This window comes from Macaca fascicularis, chromosome 7, assembly GCF_037993035.2.
Source record: "Macaca fascicularis isolate 582-1 chromosome 7, T2T-MFA8v1.1".
NCBI lineage: Eukaryota > Metazoa > Chordata > Mammalia > Primates > Cercopithecidae > Macaca > Macaca fascicularis.
The window spans coordinates 88635769-88656286 of NC_088381.1; the positions used below are offsets into that span (position 1 = coordinate 88635769).

At 44.8% G+C, this 20518-nt stretch overlaps 1 long non-coding RNA gene across 1 annotated transcript; it reads right to left on the reverse strand.

Annotated features, from left to right (window-relative positions):
- Positions 1–13557: 13557 nt before the first annotated feature.
- LOC141407257 (uncharacterized) lies at positions 13558–20300 on the reverse strand. Its single transcript, XR_012415518.1, has 2 exons — positions 19873–20300; positions 13558–14264 (listed from the first exon to the last, which is right to left on the reverse strand). It is a non-coding gene; the product is annotated as an uncharacterized lncRNA (long non-coding RNA).
- Between the last annotated feature and the right edge of the window lie 218 nt (positions 20301–20518).

The following is a 20518-nucleotide window of genomic DNA, read 5'->3' on the forward strand; positions in this document are numbered from 1 at the left end:
GGGAGGCCCAGTCACTGACCCACCCCACCTTCCATGTCCATGCTAATGGCAGGGTGACCTGCTCAGAGCAGTCTTCAGTAAGTGACTACTTGAAACGCCTTACTGCAGTTCTCCTCAGTGACCTGTAAGAGGGATTAAGGGACTCCCCTGTGGCTGCATCCACAGCCATCAAACCTACCTTCACTGGGCCACACCAGTCTCTGCTTGGCCTTTTCAGATGTCACGGCCCCAGGCTTGTGAATCATGTCTGAGTTCCTCTGTTGTTTTTCCAGGAAACTGGCATCCTAAGGCTAGTCCCTGTCTGACAAACTAATCCCTCCAGTCACCTCCCTGGATATGTCTTTCCATCCCTGCACTGACACCCTAGGCCCAGACCAGAGCTTCACCCTCAGTCCATTGCACCCTACCTGCTTATAAAGGTTGACTAACTGACTTGTATCATACACTTAGAGTTAGGACTGGCACCCTCAAAATGCTGTCCATAGTCTAAGCACTGTGCCAAGGAACTTTTGTTTACAGAAACACAGACGTACAGATGTACGAACTCTATTTCCTGTGAGCTCTCAGGTCTCGATGGCCACCTTCAATGTAACTGTTACATGCACTGGGAAACAAAAAAAAAAAAATTGTGTGTTTTAAAAAATAAAAATTGTGGCCGGGTGCGGTGGCTCACGCCTGTAATCCCAGCACTTTGGGAGGCCAAGGTGGGCAGATCACAAGGTCAGGAGATCGAGACCATCCTGGCTAACACGGTAAACCCCGTGGTGGGCGACAGAGGGAGACTCCGTCTCAAAATAAATAAATAAATAAACAAACAAACAAACAAATAAAAATAAAAATTGCAGTGGTCTAGTTCCAAACCCGTAATATCTCTGAGGTATGCCTGTACTATGCAGACATCAAAATAGAATGAGGTATACTCTTGCTACTGGCATAAAATATGTCTAAAATACATTGTTAGTGGAAAGAGGTAATGGTGTAGAACGTTGTGTACAGAATGTTACTATTTGTGGGTGGGAAATAGGAGATAAACACTACCTATACATGTCAATGAGCTTATGAATATAACATGTAGATATGCATAGACAGTAAAAGGATATCAAAAAACTGCAAATTGTTGCATCTGGAAAAGAAAAGTAGGATGTCTTCATCCTTTTCGCTACATTTGCTCTCCTAATGTTTGAATTTACCTCTGCCATTTGCATGTACAACGTATCTGTATATGTAAAAGAAAAATCAAACAGCCTACCTCACTGTAGCCCTTTCTGAGCCTGCTAAAGAATGGTCCCCGGTAATACAAAGTTTAAAGAACGAAGCTGTGAATTTCAATTTACAATTTACAATTGAAATTCACCACTGTATTGGGAGGCCGAGACGGGCGGATCACGAGGTCAGGAGATCGAGACCATGCTGGCTAACATGGTGAAACCCCGTCTCTACTAAAAAATACAAAAAATTAGCCGGGCGAGGTGGCGGGCGCCTGTAGTCCCGGCTACTCGGGAGGCTGAGGCAGGAGAATGGCGTAAACCCAGGAGGCGGAGCTTGCAGTGAGCTGAGATCCGGCCACTGCACTCCAGCCTGGGCGACAGAGTGAGACTCCGTCTCAAAAAAAAAAAAAGAAATTCACCACTGTAAACTACTCTAGCGATGCGGCATAGACTTGACCTCCAAACTCCAAGCCTGCAGCCCGCGGCAGACAGGCCGAGAGTGGAGCAGCCGTCCCTCCTTCCCCGCCTTGCTCTCCTTCTGCACATCCAGCTGCCTCCGCAATGGAGAGCTCGCTCATTATTTGAAGCCTGTTCATTCTCCTGCTTCCTCGGTGGTTACGGAGGCTTTTTTCCGTTCAAGTCCGTCTCAGCTAAGAACCAGGAGACACAACTGTCGTGCCTCTCGGCCCGCTGGGTCTCGGCGGCACAGCGTCCCCTGCCGGCCACTGTGGCGGCTGCTGGAATCAGCCTCAGCGCTTAAGCGGCCGCGACGGAGGAGTTGCCCCAGCTCGGCGTCCTCCCTCCAGGCAGCTCTTTCCAACGTGGTGAGGGCAAGTCTGGGGATTATCTCCATAAAGGAAGCGGGGTGGCTCGGTGGAATGGCTTCAGATCCCCTTCCCAGGAGCCTGTGACCCGCCATTGGAAGACGAGTGGACCTCATTCTATTTCAGTGTCTGCATAGTACAAACATTCGCTGTGGGCAAATCGTACCCGTGAGCCCAGAGAGCATCATCCCGGGAAAGCTTTCCAGAAGCACATGCTTCCTTGCACTACCACACACCCGCACACCCGCACGCGCTCACTCCTCCAGCGTTCCTCCCCTCCCTCACTCCCGCCCTGGAAGAAGCGGCGAGCTGAGGAGAGAGGTGGAACCAGCAGTGAAAGGCGCCGGCAGGAGCCCGCGCAAGCCCGGCCTGGGACACCGCAGCCGCTCCTGCCCTCTGCTGGCTGGAAGGCGCACTTACACATTGCGGTCATCGCGGATCGCCGAAGGCCGCTGGTGCAATTCTGCCGCCAAGAACGCTCAGCGGCCACCAGCAACTTGTCACAGGAGGAGTGGGGGTGTCTGCACACCTTAGTGAACCTACCAGCCTAGGACTCGTGAGTGGAGACTCGGCCACACCAGCAGCTGGTAAAGGCTGTCCTGGGGCCCAAATCCGTCAGTGACTCTGACATCTCAGGGACAGTGTGTGGTGGCTATAGTGCTTTGTGAAGTTGCTGCCGGGAGTTATGCAGAAACGTCTTAGGGTGTTCAAATCCCTCTTAACTAAGGGGTTTTAGTGCTGTGAGTATTCCCACAAATGGGTCCCTATGGTACAATTATTTCGCAGCATTCATAGGGCCTACTGGGGCTCTTGATTTGAGGAGCCTTATTCAGGAAACATTTCTTGAGTACCTATGTACCAGGTACGGTTAGAGGTATGTGGGTGTCATCAGAGAACGCAGAACATACATACAAAAAAAATCTCTGCTTTCACGGAGGTGACATTCTAGTGACCTAGACACATAATGTATACTCACAGACAATAAACATATATGTAAATTACACAGACCATTAAGGTGATAAGCTCTATGGAAAAAATAAAGCAGGAAGTAGAATGGGGGAAGCAAGCAATGGATAGCTTTTTTTTTTTTCTTTGAGACAGTCTGGCTCTGTCACCCGGGCTGGAGTGCAGTGGCACGATCTCGGCTCACTGCAGCCTCTGCCTCGCAGGTTCAAGCGATTATTGTGCCTCAGCCTCCCAAGTAGCTGGGGTTACAGGTGCGTACCACCACACCCAGATAATGTGGGACATGTTAAGTCTGAAGGGTCTATTAGACCTCCAAGTGAAGACGTCAAATAGACAGTCCGATGTACTAGTCCAAAGAGAGAGAGCTGGGCAGTAAGTATGTATTTGGGAGTTGTTAGAGAATCAACAGCATTTAAAACCTTGAGACTGGATAAGATCACCAAGGGATTGTGTGCAGACAGAGAAGAAGACCCATGACTGACTCCTGGGGACCTCCAACATCAAGTTACCAGAGACAAGAGGAAAAATGTGTGAGGAGCCTGAGAATGAAAGGCCTGGATGGTAAGGGAAGAGCCAGGAGACAGGGGTATCTGAGAGACCATCATGCAGCCTTGACATGACGAGGGACCAGGACTGATCTCACAACGCTTTTCATCCCTATTTCTGTCACAAGAAGCCCCATTCCCAGGTCATCCTCATCAAAAGGAGGGAATGATCCACTGTGCCTAATACTGCTGAGTGTGGAAAATTAAGCTGTTGGGGTGGGAGGTCTTACTTCCAATGCAAGGAGTGCCCCCATAACCCTCACAAGTCCTACTGATGGAGCTGAGGAGGCTGAGGAGTCCATTGAGATTTTCTTTTCATTTTTTTTTTTTCAGATGGTGTCTCGCTTTGTCACCCAGGCTGGAGTGCAATGGTGTAATCTTAGCTCACTGCAACCTCCACCTCCTTTGTTCAAGTGATTCTCCTGCCTCAGTCTCCCCAGTAGCTGGGATTACAGGTGTGTGCCACCACATCCAGCTAATTTTTGTATTTTTAGTAGAGATGGGGTTTCACCAGGTTGGCCAGGTTGGTCTCAAACTCCTGACCTTCGGTGATCCACCCCCCTCGGCCTCCCAAAGTGCTGGGATTACAGAAGTGAGCCACAGCGCCCAGTGTTTTCTCTTTTCTACAAGGGAAACATGAAAATCCTTCATAATACACAAACATAAGCCCGATGGTGGGTCACCTTAGATCGCAAGCACAGATGAAAGCCTGTATCAGCTCTAGAAAACTATGGAGAGTATTACCTACTGGACAGTGTTATTGTGAAGCTTAATCCCAATTACCTTATATGAAATAGGTGTGCCAAAGAGGAAGTGGCTTCCTTATTTCCAACACTCCTTGCAAAACCATGAGGGATAAACATTTTGAATGATGCTGAGATATTTTAGGCCTTAAAGCACTCATCCAAGTTCCTCTTAGGTTTAATGACTTTTAGGTCTCTTGTTTTCCCATTAGATGAGGTAGGTGAAGCTGATAGAGACAGCTAAGGATGGAAATGACTACATTAATGTTTGCTGATTGATATCCCCCAGTGTACTAACCTCAAACCTAAATAGTCTCAGAGGTGTAAGATCATCTTATTGTCTCCTGTGCTGACATTTTCTCTTGCTCTGTTGAAGAAGGGAAAGGAAATAGGGATTTCTGTGTTGACTGCAATGTAATAGTTAAATGTTTTTCTTGATTGTCTTAAGGTAACAACAACAACAATAATAACATACATACATACATACATGTATATATAGGACAATAATTTTATTTTAGTTAATCGGGTGATTTTTTTTCTGGATTTAGGCATAGTATTTTAAGAAAAACAGATTTACATAGTAAAAAATTTCAGAAATGTAGATTGCATTTTCTGTAGATATTCCTCTACACACACACACACACACACACACACGCGCGCGCGCGCGCGCGCGCGCACTCATCAGGGCTTCAAAGAACTACAAGAGTCTGAGCTACAAGGAATTTGTGAGGTCCTTTATTCCAAGCTACATTTCATACCTGAGGACCAGAATGGTAGTCCTCATAGAAAATTCGTGCTAGAACTGGGAATTAAACATATCATTCCTTAATATTGGGATTCCCTTAGTGCTATGTGGCAGTTAAAAAAATGAGGTGGGTCTGTGTGTAAGTTGTGCAGTTCTCCAGGAGAATGTGCAGACTCAGGTTAGAGGGTGGAGGCACTAGCGCTGGCTGCATCAGAGGAAGGAGGATGTGACAGAGTGAGTTCCTCAGGCGAGTACTTGGAGGAGTGAGGAGAGATGGGGAGAATGTGAAGTCCTGAGGATTTGGGGTCTGGGATCAGGGGGAACTTCCTTTCATCTGAAGGATGTAGGTGCTCTCCCCTCCATCTTTTCACTCCCTCCTCTAGAACAAATAACACAGCTCATATGTGGACCCTCTTTCTAATCATATCCTGGACACGATTATTTTCTTCTAAGGCCCAGCACTTAGAAAATCTTCCCAGACTGGGCATGGTGGCTCATGTCTGTAATCCCAGCACTTTGGGAGGCCGAGGCGGGCGGATCACTTGAGGTCAGGAGTTGGAGATAAACCTGGCCAACATGGTGAAACCCCATCTCTACTAAAAGTACAAAAATTAGCCGGGCATGGTGGCACACACCTGTAATCCCAGATACTTGGGAGGCTGAGGCAGGAGAATCACTTGAACCCAGGAGGCGGGGGTTGCAGTGAGCCAAGATTGCCCCATTGCACTCCAGCCTGGGAGACAGAGCGAGACTCCATCTCAAAAAAAAAAAAAAAAGAAAGAAAAAGAAAAAAAAAGAAAAGAGAAAACAAGGGCTGAGTCTGAGGTCACGAGGTTAGTGAATAGCAGAGCTGTAAGTCAGACTCTGATACTTTTTTTTTTTTGGAAACAAGGTCGTGCTCTGTCACACAGGCTGGAGTGCAGTAGTGGGATCATAGCTCACTGCAGCCTCAACCTCCCGGGCTCAAACAATTCTTCATTTAACCACAGATTTGATGTATTGATTATTCATTCACATTAAAATAAACATATAACAATGAACACTTTAAATGTGTATCTGTGTACCCCAACATCGGTCATCTCACTTACCATCAGCTGTACACATTTCATTTTTTCACATACAGCTTTATCTTGAACTTTAACTTAAAAAATTCTACCTGGAAAATGCTTTCACAGTAAAAGACCCAAGGACAGTATAAAAAAATGAATCCCAAGGCCAAAGATTTGGTCATATTTATCCAATTCTGTTCAAAAGAGAGGCTGAACAGGCAGGCTCTATATACTCATCATTGTGAAAATGATAAAATTGTTTACTAGGAGAGTTCCTCATATTTTTCATGGAGTTAACAAAAAAGTAATTCTTGTTTTTTCTCTTTGCTCTGATTCCTTGAATAAAGTAGTACGTTAAAATGTGATTTTCAGCAGGGCATGGTGGCTCATGCCTGTAATCCTAGCACCTTGGGAGGCTGAGGGGGGAGGATCACCTGAGGTCAGGAGTTTGAGACCAGCCTGGCCAACATAGTAAAACCCCATCTCTACTAAAGATACAAAAACTAGCCGGGCGTGGTGGCGGGTGCCTGTAGTCCCAGCTACCTGGAAGGCTGAGGTTGCAGTGAGCCGAGATCATGCCACTGCACTCCAGCCTGGGTGACAGAGCAAGACTCTGTCAAAAAACAAACAACAAAAAAAAAAAAACCAGGAGGTGATTCTCTGGGAGTCTCTCTGAGCCCACTCTGGCTCAGGAGGCTGCCCAGTTCAAAAACAAACAAAAAAAGGTGATTTTTCTCTATCTCAGATTTAGCAAGTGTTCCCAACAAATAGGGGCCAATGGCCAGGTGCGGTGGCTCAGGCCTGTAATCCCAGCACTTTGGGAGGCCGAGGCAGATGGATTACGCAGTCAAGAGATCAAGACCATCTTGGCCAACAGGGTGAAACCCCGTCTCCACTAAAAATACAAAATTTAACTGGGCGTGGTGGTGTGTGCCTATAGTCTCAGCTACTCAGGAGGCTGAGGCGGGAGAACCGCTTGATCCTGGGAGGTGGAGGTTGCAGTAAGCCGAGATGGTGCCACTGCACTTCAGCCTGGCAACAGAGCAAGACTCCATCTGAAAATAAATAAATAAATAAATAAATAAATAAATAAATAAATAAGGGCCAAGGACTAACCTACCTCAAGTCAACCAAAGCAGGACTTGGTAAAACGGAAGGAGATGAAACCTGTTTTGTGACCTTTGCTTGCTAGCCACCCCCAGTCTATTAAAAGAGCTTGCAAAGACAGAGGTATGATTTCCCTCAATTTACATGATAGTTACATTCCCAGCAAACTCTTTGCATTTTAAAACCATAAAAGGAGTTAGGTAGAAGCTCAGATAATTCTAAGCTGTTTTCTTACCTACATAAGCAGCCAAGAAAACAGTGATAAATTGTGTAGGCCATGCATGAATTATTTTACTTTGCTATACTCTGAACACACTTGTTCCCTATCCATTAAATACTAGCACTGATCTCCTCCCCACTTATTATAGTTACCAAAAATATCTCTAGAAATTTCAAAACCACAAAATCACTAAAAGAAAAAAAAACTGGTCTAGAAGAAAGATGAAAATCTGTGTAAAATTACATTTCCATTACTGTGTCATTATGTGATCAAATAGGAATAGCTCAACTTGTATGTTAGTGATATCCTCACATCCTAGCGGTATATATTTGATATCCTAAGTCTTCCTCTTTTTCTTTTTTTTTTTTTTTTTTTTAAGAGATCGGGTTTGGCTATGTTGCCCAGGCTGGTCTCAAACTCCTGGCCCCAAGCCACCCCAACCCTGCCCCACCTTGGCCTCCCAAAGTGCTGTGATTACTTGAGCCACTGCGCCTGGCCAGTCTTCGTTTACTTTTAAGGGATTCTAACAATGCTCAACTATTTATTTATACAACATACATACTCCAAGTTTAACAACATGCCTGGCTTTCCTCTAGGCACTGGGGATACAAATCTGAATGGGGACAATTTGTGCCCTCGAGCCCTCTAATTAGAGGACTGGAAGCTTACAGGCAAATATGATACACAGAGATAAGTGAGCATTCATAGATTTTTTTGAAACCTAAATGGCATAACACACACAAAATGTTCCTGTAACACAGCGAAGTGAGTTCCTTCCCATTGCCTTTTGAATTACATAAAACTGGCAAGAGACATCCCCAGGACGTCTCTAACAAGGCCTCCTATGCAACAGCCTTCCGCAATGAGGCCCAGCCACTGACCCATCCCACCTGCCCTGTGCTCAGGGCAGGGGTGACCTGCTCAGTAAGTGATAACCTCAAATACCTTGCCGCCGTATTTCCTCAGAAGCATCTAAGATGAGGAGGAAAGGACGGCTTTGTGGCCCAGATAGAATCAGACTATCTGTGTTCTTTGGTAGAAGGCGGTGTTGAAGACATTAATGCCTTATTTCCAAAAAAGAGTCCATGTCAGCATTGCTTGAGAGTTGAATTGACACTAGATTGAGGTAGAGCCTCATTTGGCAGGAGAGGAGTCAGGTTATTTGCCTGTTAGTGGGCAACGGAAAGACAACTAACACTGATTGGATGGAGAAAGCGGGGAGAACCAGGACTCTTCTTTCCCCTCTGCCCATTATCCTGATCCTGCTGTCCCAAAGGAATGTCTGATAAGTCATCTTCACAGCAGCCTGACTCAGGGCAGTGAGAGTCCATGAGGGATTCTAGGCGCCTTGTCTTTGAAGGGAGTGCGGGTAATCAAAGGAGAGTAAAAGTCCTTTCTGGAACATGTTCTTTCTTGTCAATAACCAAATAGAGGACTCTTCCCCCTTGATCACCCCTGGCCCAGCTGTTGCTACCCTGAAAAGACGTAGGCGCATCCAGAAGGAGGTCTTTTAATAAACACGGTTTAAATAAATCTCTGATGTTGTAATAAGCAGCCTGATGCAGAAATCCCCAGTTCTGATTTGTGGTGCTTACTACAATATTACAAAAGGTCTGTGGCTTTGGAAAGGTGATGTGATCCCATTAAGATGTCATGAACTAAGGAATTCTTTCCCCCATCTCTTCAGACATCCAGTTCTACAATTTTGCCTTGTTTTTTGTCTGATGTCCCTCACATCCAACCTGGCCCCCCACAATGTACTTCTTTCCACTCAGATCACACCAATTGGCCACTGAACTCTATATCTAACTATTCACACGGAGATACAATCAAAAGTTAACTTTTGCATGCTTGATTTTACAATGTCAAGAGGAATTCTCAACCTAGTGATGGCTTGAGTACCTGAAATATTTTTGAAAAAGTGACTGGTAGGGAACTTACAAATTCTTCCCTTGTCTGCCATATCCATTCACTCACTTAAATTGTTTATAAGACAATAAAACATATAAAAGCAACATTTTCACCAGGCCAATCACCTCTCTCCAGCCTCATAATGATTAGCTTACATTCCTGTATCCAGATTTCCCTATAATTAATAATGTTGCATTTTTACATTCACCTCTTGATTTTACTCAGCTCCATCCTGGAACATTAAATTTGTCTTGGCTTAGCTATGCTAGTTTGCACTTGGCCCTTCCTGATTGTCAGGGTCCAGGCTTGTAAATTATGTCCAAGTTCCTCTATTGCTGTTCCTGGGCCTGGGTGGCATGCAAGGTCCTGATATCCGCATCAGCCTCAGCTCATGCTGCTCCACATTGCCTGACTCTTTATCTTCAGATCCATCCCTTGCTGTTAACTTTTCTATTTAATTCCTGAAACATCACCAAATAGACCAAGATATGCTTTCATTTGGTGCCTTCAGGGAAGATATGCAAAAGGCCCATACAATAAGGAAGGTCTAGGATCACCTTGCTGAACCCAAGAGACTAGGGAGAGGTCAGTACACCACGTGTCTTTTTTTTTTTTTTTTTTTTTTTTTGTAAAACATGGGGTCTCATTATGTTGCCCAGCTTGAACTCAAACTCCTGAGCTCAACTGATCTTCCCATGTCAGCCTCTTGCTAGCTGGGACTAAAGGTGTGCACCACCATGCCTAGCTCCCAAATGTCTTTTGAGCTAAGGTTAGTTAGCTCCCTCCGTTCATTGCAATTACATTAACCTGTACCATGTTTTATGAAAATCCTTCATATGGCACCCGCAAGTAGTATGTATTTGTCATTCCCATAGATAGCCACTGCATTAGGGAAAGCTGTGTGAAAGAAGGTATTGACAGTTGGTACCTGCAGGTTAAGGGCAGATATTACAAGAGTACTTCACAACTGAAGAAATTTCAAGTGGTAGACAGCAAGGTGGCTTTGAGCAACCCTGTGGCCAATGTCCTCAACACTTGTTTTTACCATAATGCAGAAGATCTTTCCCTGGGACTATATCTTATCATGTCCCTTGATTACAAATAATGGTGTAATGACATTATCTAATAATTTAGTGGCTGCTGTGACACTGATTTGGTGCTTAAGCTAATGAAATAATAGAACAAGCCCACATTTAGCAGCTTTTTGATATTAAAGACAAACGCTGAAAACCCAGGATACTCTCCTTAACATGTGTTTATAATGATTCCTAATTTAAACAAACAGGTCCTTAGCCCAAGATCTTTCCTATCATTTGGATTTAATTTTGAGGCAGTGGAGGGCAGTTAAATATATGCAGAGGGACCTATAAAAGAAATGGCAAAGTGGCTCACACCTGTAATCCCAACAGTTTGGGAGGCCACGGTGGGAGGATCACTTGAGCCCAGAAGTTCAAGATGAGCCTGGGCAACACAGCAAGACTCAGTCTCTACAAAAATAAAAAATTTTAATTAGCCATGCATGGTGGCATGCACCTATAGTCCCAGCTACTCAGGAGGCTGAGAGGAGAGGATTGCTTGAGCCCGGGAGGTCAAAGCTACAGTGAACCATAATCATGCCACTGCACTCCAGCCTGGGTGACACAGCAAGACCTTGTCTCAAAAAAAAATAAAAATAAAAAATAAAAATAAAATTTAAAAAAAGAAAGGAACAATTAAAAAATCTGTTTGGAGGTGTGCTTTGAACACAATTTAAAGAAGAATGGTCAAGGATTGGAGACAGTATTATCTGAGTCCTTTCTCAGGATGCTATGATAACAATCTGATGCATCTGGCCCGGTGCAGTGGCTCATGCCTGTAATACCAGCACTTTGGGAGGCTGAGGTCAGGAGATCAAGACCATCCTGGCTAACATGGTGAAACCCCGTCTCTACTAAAAATACAAAAAAATTAGCCAGGCGTGGTGGCAGGCACCTGTAGTCCCAGCTACTCGGGAGGCTGAGGCAGGAGAATGGCATGAACCCAGGAGGCAGAGCTTGCACTGAGCCGAGATCGCGCCACTGCACTCCAGCCTGGGTGACAGAGCGAGACTCCGTTTCAAAAAAAAAAAAAAAAAAATCTCATGCGTCATAAACAGAAATGTCTCCAGGAGCCAGGTAGGTGTTGCCACTGACTGAATGGACAGGGGGAGGAGTGGAGTCAGTGGAGATCCCTGAGCTTTGGTCTTAAAAGCAGAGGTGGCTACTACTTAAGAAGACATGACTGGCAGGTGTCATTGATCACACCTGTAATCCCAGTACTTTGGGAGGCCAAGGCGGGCAGATTGCTCGAGCCCAGGGGTTTAAGACCAGCCTGTGCAACATGGCAAAACTCCATATCTACAAAAAAAAATTACAAGAAGTAGTTGGGTGCCACCGCACTACATGCCTGTAGTCCCAGCTACTAGGGAGGCTGAGGTGGGAAGATCACTTGAGCCTGGGAGGTGGAGGTTGCAGTAAACTGACATTGCACCACTGCACTCCAGCCTGGGCAGCAAAGTAGAACTCTGTCTCAAAAAAAAAAAAGACACGACTTAAGAAGAAGTAACTGCTATTCAGCTTTAGTTGATCATCACATTGAGCTAATGGTGACCTAATATGGCCACATTTGTAGCTTTTTTAAGGCAAGTCAGGAATCCAAATTGTGTGTGGGGGGGGGGGAGTTTCTGTGAGATAGAGTCTCTCTCTGTCCCCCAGGCTGGAGTGCAGTGGCGCAATCTCGGCTCACCGCAAGCTCCGCCTCCCGGGTTCACGCCATTCTCCCGCCTCGGCCTCCCGAGTAGTTGGGACTACAGGTGCCCACCACCATGCTCGGCTAATTTTCTGTATTTTTAGTAGAGATAGGGTTTCACCTGTTAGCCAGGATGGTCTAGATCTCCTGACCTTGTGATCCGCCCACCTTGGCCTCCCAAAGTGCTGGGATTACAAGTGTGAGCCACCACGCCCGGCCAGGAACCCAAATTTTTTATGTGAAAATCTCCATTTGGAAAGGTTGCCACCACATCCAAAAATTATTTTTAAAAAACAAGCAAAGAAACAAAAAACACTACATAGGCCATCAAAATAGGTCTTGAGCCAGATATACCTGCTGTGACTATAATATGTGAGTTTAGCCTCATGTAATAAACACTTGAGTACAGCTCATTCTACCCATTGAGACTATATGCATCACAGAGAGACTACACTACACCTAAGTCCTGTTTACATCCTCATCACCTATAAAACTGCATCCCATACAACATATATTTTCAAACTTGCAGCCAGGCATGGTGGCTCACACCTGTAATCCCAGCACTTTGAGAGACTAAGGCAGGAGGATCACTCAAGGCCAGAAGTTTCAGACACACCTGACAACAAAGCAAGACCCCATCTTTATGAAAAATTAAAAAATTTTCCTGGCATGGAAGCATGTTCCTATAGTTCCAGCTACTCAGGAGGCTGAGGCAGGAGGATCACTTGTGCCCAGGAGGTTGAGGCTGCAGTGAGCTATGTTTGTGCCACTGTACTCCAGCCTGGGCAACAGGCTGAGACCCTGTCTCTAATAAATAAATGAATGAATAAACAAATAAATAAATGAATGAATTAAAACTTGCTTAATAATTTAAGGAATTAAGGAATTCCACAGAATGAGATGGCTAAGTCCTATTAGCTCTACCTTCAGTCCTGTTCAAGTCAATATTTGTGTCCATATTCATATAAGGGCATTAACAATAACATTGCATTTTCAGATGACAAGAATGTAAAAAGATAGTGCAAATATGTGAATTAATTTTGTTGGAAGATTACATACAGTTCAAGGGTCTAATTCCAATGTTTCTCACCTAGAATTTGACCCAGTGATTTAACACCTCTAACAACTCACGCCTTCCCTACCTTCGATACACTTCCCCATCTCTGTGCATTTTCCCATGCCAATCCTTTTGCATGCACTGTCCATCCCTTCCCAAATGACCCAACAAACCCTTGCTCACCCTCACGACCCTGCTCAGGTGGAGCCTCCTTGTAGAAACCTTCCTAGACCCAATGGGCAAAGTAACTTCCTCCATCTCCGTGCTCCCAAAAAGCAATGTTCATGTAAGTGTTATTGCTTCTATCACATATTTAGTTTCTCTGCTTCTCCATAAGCTACTTAAGGACCAAGACTACGTTTCATGTATCTTAACATACCCTGTGACTAACACAGTTTCAGGAGTAGAGTGCGCAGTACATAAATGCCTCATTTATAAAGATTAAATTCCCACTTTACATAGTGAAATACAAGCACTAGGAATGTAAATGACAGTTGTGTAGAAAGAAGCACAAATGTGAATGAATGCAAGGTTTTGGAAACCTAGGTTGGAGTTGTTTATACATTAGATATTCCTTCTTTTTTTTTAATCAAGAACAAACTTTGTTTAACTTTGTACCCTATTAACAGAAGTTAAAAAAAAAAAAAAAAGGTTTTACTAAACCCTCAGCTGTTGTCCCTCCTTCCCAGCTGGGGCTGTGACTGGAGCCCTTTTCCACAGCCTTGCTGCATCTTCTCCTTAGTACCTGCTCCACCTGCCAGGAAGTAGCTAGTTTCCATGTCTCTGTGCTCCAGTTTATGGGCTCCTCCCAGGTCTGACCATCAGCAGCCTCCTCCTCATCTTCCTTTACACATAAGTCCTCAGGAAAAGGTATGCTGGTCTCTGGTTCTGAAGCCACCATACCCTTATCTGGCTTGCTATCTTGTAGCAGCTTCACGGTTCATAGCTGCATGTTCAGAAGCTCCTACTGGGCTCCAGCCAAAGTAGTCACACACTCAAAAAGGGGGTCCAGTTGGGCCATCAGATTGTCCAGGTGCTGCTCTGTCTGGATCAGCTGTTGCTCCAGCTGCAATGGTTGCTTCCTGCCTGTCTCCTCTTGGAGAACTGCAGCTTCATCTTTTCCCTGTTGTGGAAGAAGAAAAGGGCAATACTGCAGCGAAATTATTCTGCTCCATCACCTCAGTCTCCAAAGCCAGTAAGAAGAGGGGTATCATTTAAGATACAGAAAGCTATTGGGTTTTTACCTCAGAGAATCACAATTACTTCTAGTCTAGTTCCTCACCCAGCACATGAAGCAATATGTCAACGTCTCCCACACATGGTCACTCAGTCTGCTGAAACACCTCCAAGAATGAGCAGCTCTCTCCAGTTTGATTGAGCTGTCATTGTTAGACAGTTCATACACAAAGCCAAAATTTGTCTTTCATGTATCTTCTTTCCATAGTGCTGATTAGAGCCTTCCAAAATAATGACTCTTCAATGTGATAGTTCCTCAGGAATTTAAAGACAATGGGCATACCCTTGCCCCCTTTCCTGAGTTTTTTCTGGTTTAATATCTTCGATCTTTTCAGTCAGGGCTCATTTTGCATAGTTTTCTCTGGTTGCTTTACTGAACATATAGTGCTCTTAAGGCAGTTCTGTGAGAAGAAAATTCTCCAGGAATGTTCTGATCAGTAGATAAAGCACAACACCTTGTTCCTACCATTGATTTGGGAAGTAGGTTGTCACATCACACCAAAAAAGTCAATGGGTATGCCTAAGTGCCTCTCATAAGCGCTGCTGCTAAGAAATGTCTTCTTCCAGGCTGTACTCAGGCCCAATGATAGAATTTACTAAACTATCCTTGTTAAATTTCATTATTAAATTCAGTCACTCATCCTAGCCTGTCATGTCTACCTGGGATCATTACTAGCTATCTCTGGTAGTTTCACACATCAAAATTGGTTCAATTGGTTCTATTTTCTAATGCAAATAAATAATAGGGTCAGGGCTGAAGATACTGTCCTGGAAGGTGTTACTTTCCAAATGTACCATCAACTCATATTTAAGGGCTTCCTTCCCTAGGAGACCACGATACCACTTGATGTCTTGAATTCTAGAAACACCATGGTTGCAGCAATCAACCCCTTGTGCCACCATTGGCCCCACTTTAGTAGTATGAACACTAGCTGGGTGTCCAGCTCCACCAGTTGCTGCTCTGGATGACCTCAAGCATGGCTACTCTTTATTAGATTGTAGGAAAATTAAATGTGATGATCATTATTCATTTACGGTTTACCACGTGCCTTTCACATCCCTTACCTCGCTGAATCCTTAAAATTACTCTATAATGTTGGAGGCCAATCAACTATTATCTTCATTTCACAGACAGTGGAAACTGTATCTTGCTCTCAGTACTATGGCACCGCCATGAGAGATGCAGACCCCCCGCCATCCTTGCATCTGAAACACTTATACAGCACAAAAGCCACGATGGCTGAGGTGTACAGCATTCCCAAAAGCAGCACCCTGGCCCTGGCCCCCTCATGCTGGTCCTTGAGCAGCAGTTGCCAGCATTCTGTGGCCCCAGGGCCCACATGGGTTGGGTTCCCTGTGGAAGGAGGACAAAGTAGATATTCATTCTTTTACAGATTTTACATAAAGATCTGTGTGGGTTTTTTTTAGGCTTATGTTAGTTGACATGGAATGGAGGCATTAATCACGTCACGACTAAAATCTACAGAAGGTAAATCCAATGCACATGGAGCAGTGGAATCACTTCAGGAGGAACTGAACAGACTGCTTTAACCCACTGCAGAATTTTGAACAGCAAGAAATCCAAAGACTCAAGTTTCCAGCATAGAGGTGTGATGAGATGGAGAATGTTTATATGAAGAGAGAAACAGGGGTGTTGCTAAAAACAAAAAAGAAGCTGGGTTCCTCCTTGAAATGGCCCTCCCTTGCTCTATTTCTTTTGGGTTTTAGGCCCCCCTTTATATAACATGGCTCTTTGGCGTGCTGGAGCAGGAATAAAAAGAAGAAAGAGGGCAGGCATGGTGGCTCACTTTAGGAGGCCGAGGCAGGTGGATTGCCTGAGGTCAGGAGTTCGAGACCAGCCTGGCCAGTATAGAAAAACTCCATCTCCACTAAAAATACAAAAATAAAAATAAAAATTCCTGGCTACAGTGGCGCACGCCTGTAAACCCAGCTACTCGGGAGGCTGAGGCAGGAGAATCGCTTGAACCCAGGAGGCAGAGGTTGCAGTGAGCCGAGATCATGCCATTGCACTACAGCCTGGGCAACAAGAGCAAAACTCTGTCTCAAAAAAAAAAAAAAAAAAGAAGAAGAAGAAGAAAGAGGGAGAGGAAGTTGAACTTGCTTGTAGAAGATTTCATAGATGTCTGATGCCCATAGTACTATCAGAGCTTGAATAAAAACATCTCTACCAAATTCACAATGGAAATTTGAAATTTGGAACAAGATTTGTACAAGAAAAAAAAAATACCACTTCCCATAACACGGTCTCCTCCTCTCCTAGCTTTAGCCCTTAACACAGAGCGTGGCACACCTGACATGGTCAGTAAAGAATTCCACCAACTCAAGAATGAAAAATAAACTCCATATCATAGATAAATGTCTTTTCCTTCCTCTTTATCTTCTCTTTCTTCATTCCTTTCTTCTCACATTTTTTCTTCATTTTCTGCATAATAGCAGGTCTCCTAGGCTAGGTGGCTGTGCTGGCCATTCCCCGTGATTCTCAAAAACACGGACAGATCCTTCTGGAAAGTTCTGTCTTGAATTAGTCCCTGTTGCAGGCCAGTACATTAGAAATGGTATTTCTAGAAGGCTTGGAGAAGTAGATGATAAGCCTGAGTTTCCTTCTTGGGATTCCTCTCCTGAGTCTGAACTGGAAACCATTGACCCAGTTGTTAGACAATGGAGGCCCCTAACACAGAGCATTTTAATGGGATAATTTTTAGATTTTCTTGAGAAACATTAACTGAGAATAGAAAGACTTCTACATTCTCTCACTGCCATGGCCATTCTGGTCCCCATTTCAGGGTCTCAGTCCCTCAGGAGAGATATACGAGACTCCCAGTGAGTGTCCAGTCCTTGGATTTTCCTCTAATACTTTATCCATGTGTTAAGAGTTCACATTGCACCTCTAAAGAAGCTCCTGTGTGACCAGGACTCATCTTCTGAGGATATCAGCGATCCTTTCATGCCATCCCATGCCAAGACTAACATTGCTCTGTGGTGATCCCCCATCCTGTATCTGTAGGAAGCCATGCTGGGTCTGCCCCAGCCAGAGTTTTAAAAATCTAAAATCCCTCCAGAACCTCCTTGCTTTTTCCAACATAGATTTTTGCCAAAGGAGATCAGATCCAATTGGCAGATCCCTGCTCCACAGCAGAATACTTCGTAATTGGATTAGTCTCAATAGCAGCAGTAGTTCTGGCCTTGAATATGAGTTAATCAGCCAAGTCACAACACAAGGAAGCTGACTGCACCAGACAACCCTGTACAATCCGTGAGTTTCTTCATGGTTGAGACTCAGATGAATCATCATGTTGATCTGACTCATGCCTCTCCCTGCCCAGCCAAGAGACTGAGGCTTTGCCTGGGATCTGCCTCTTTCCCACTCAAGAGTCAAATGAGCTCCCAAAGAGTAAGAAAAAAAAATGTGATTGATTCTGATTTGCACCCCAGTATTTTTTAAATTAATCATAACGAATCAAATATTTACATTAGAAGAGATCTTGTGTTGTGAAAAAAAGGAAAGAATAAAAGAAGGGAGGAAGAAAAGAAGTGGGAGGGTGGGAGAGAAAGGAAACAATAGAATAAGGCCAGGCGCAGTGGCTTATGCCTATAATCCCAGCACTTTGGGAGGCCAAGGACAGAGGATTGCTCAAGCTCAGGAGGTCAAGACCAGCCTGGGCAACATGAAAAGATTCCATCTCTAGAAAAAAATAAAAAATTAGCCAGGCACAGTGGCATACATCTGTGGTCCAGCTACTCAGGAGGCTGACGTAGGAGAATCGCTTGAACCTAGGATGTGTGGCTGCAGTGAGCCATGTTCTCACCACTGCCCTCCAGCCTGGGTGACAGAATGTCACCTGTCTTAAAAGAAAACAATAGACTAGAAAAAAAAAAAAAAAAAGAAAGCAGTAAGTGACATAAGACCAAGAGGAAAAAAGCAAACTTGAGCATCATCTGTCCTCGAAGTGGCCTACTGAGGGAAAAGGGTGGACACTGAGCTTCACAGCCCACAACAAATCAGGCAGGGTCACTTCTGCAAACACTGATAACCTACTAAAACCCAAGCACAGAATAAGACAGACACTGAGATTCAGAGATAAAGTCAAGATGGCTCCTACTGCTGCAGGGAAACTAGAATGACTCAGAATCCCAGACAGGTCATGTTTGAAGAGGCCATTCATACATTACCAGTGAGGTGAAAGTTGCATTCCTTTCTCCCTTCTCTCCTTCTCTTATCCTGGAGCGCAAACATTGTGTGGAGCACAAACGTTGTGTGAAGCCCCTACATAGGCCTTTGGAGTTGAACTACTATGAAGGCATGTGAGATCTGGTGATTCCCTTGGACAAATTTCCTACAAGGAATCATTTCACAAAGGTTTATGGGCAGCAAATGCCCATAATTTGGATGGTGGCTTTTGGAGCCATGACATGATCTCACCTATATGAATAGAATTCTGAGGACAAGAAGCTGAGAGATTTACTCAGGAGCTCTGACTAGCTGACAGTAGAATTTTGGCAGATCTTCCAATACACACATCTAGTATGGCCCAATCTTCAGAATTATCTTTGCATTTGGGCAAGAAGAGGCCCATCGCCAGCACCCTGGCATTTGGGCAAGATTAGCACAAAAAATGAGGGATAACTTCAGGAGTAAGAACCTTTGAGACTGCCTGGGTTGTGGACTTGTTAATAATCTGGAGAGATATCAACAGGTATCAATTTAATGGTTCCACTCCTCAGATATCTCTAGGGCAGAATCCTCAGCCCAGAGCACACACAGGATCACTAATATGAATGTGAGCATTCTCACTGGAAGGGTAGAGGTCACTGTGGTGACCCTTTTGAGCACCCAGGAAAGATTCCTAGGTAAAAGGAGGACTGAGGAAAAGCTAGAAAAGAGGCAAGTGTCAGCCTAGGACGTGTCAGTGGGCCCTGCATTCATCTACAGGAAAGGCGGTTCCGCATGGAAGAGGCAGAGCAGCCCTTCTCCCCTTGTCCACCCATGTCTTCTCACCCCGCCTCACCCCGAGATGAGGAGCCCTGAGAGAGCTGGCAGGCTGCGGTCGGTGAGGGCTGCAGATTTGAGGAAGAAGTCGAATAAGGGAGAGGACCACAGAAGGGCAGTCCAATTAGGGTGCTGGGACCTGAGATCCCTGGACCACCTGTGGTAGGGCCTGATGACCCAGGAGTCTAGCCCTCCAGATGAACTGGCTGGTTCCACACACAAGTCAAGTGGATATGCTGGGAGAACATCCTAAACCTGTAACAGAAATTAGGGGGGCAGGAACCCACAGAAATCACACACTGGGTGAGCTCAAGTGTTTGGAGACTGAGGTAGCAGTTGTGCACTGTCAGATTCCGAAAGTAGATATGGCCTTGCATATGCCATTTATCCTTCTGATGCTCTGGTGAATGAAGGAGTTGATGGCCTGCAGACTCTGGAGACATTACCCTGTGCTACATTATCACGTCACAAGAGTGGCTGAACCCACCTGAGATTCTGCACCTCAGGTAGTCACGACAGCATCTGTAGAAGTCCTAGGCCTGGGGGAAACAGTGTGATCTAGCAGCAGACTCAGAAGGGTCCCCGTCAGAACCAAGTTTTCTGTGAAGCGAGTTTCAGTCCTTTTCCCTGAAGTACCTAGCACGTAGGTGTTCTCAGTAAGTGTTATGTTAGCTTACTAAGAAGACTGGTCTCATTTGAAGAGAAATTAACAAATGTAAAAAAATAAAATAAAATAAACCGATTAACTAGGTTTTTTATCAAACTATTAACTATTCAATAATTATTTAACTATTAATTTCTGTTGTCTAAAGTCTCTTAAATATGATTTTTCTCTTCTCTTCCTTCCGTTACTGCAGTCTCCCTTTTTCACACAGGGAAACAACCCAAGACTCAGAGTTCTCCGCGGAGGAATGCAAAGAACACAGGAAGTCAGTATTCCCAGAAACAGTCTCTGCCAGTCAATGGCGCGCTCACACCCAACTCCATCCCGCCCCCGTCCCGCCCCACCCTCTTGATTTCTGGCGCCGGTGACCAAGCCCGACGCAGCCTCCAGCCCAAACACGGTTTCCGCCTCAAGGATATTTATATAACCATTGCTTATTGGCTGCTGGCAAACACTCGCTCTTCTGGTT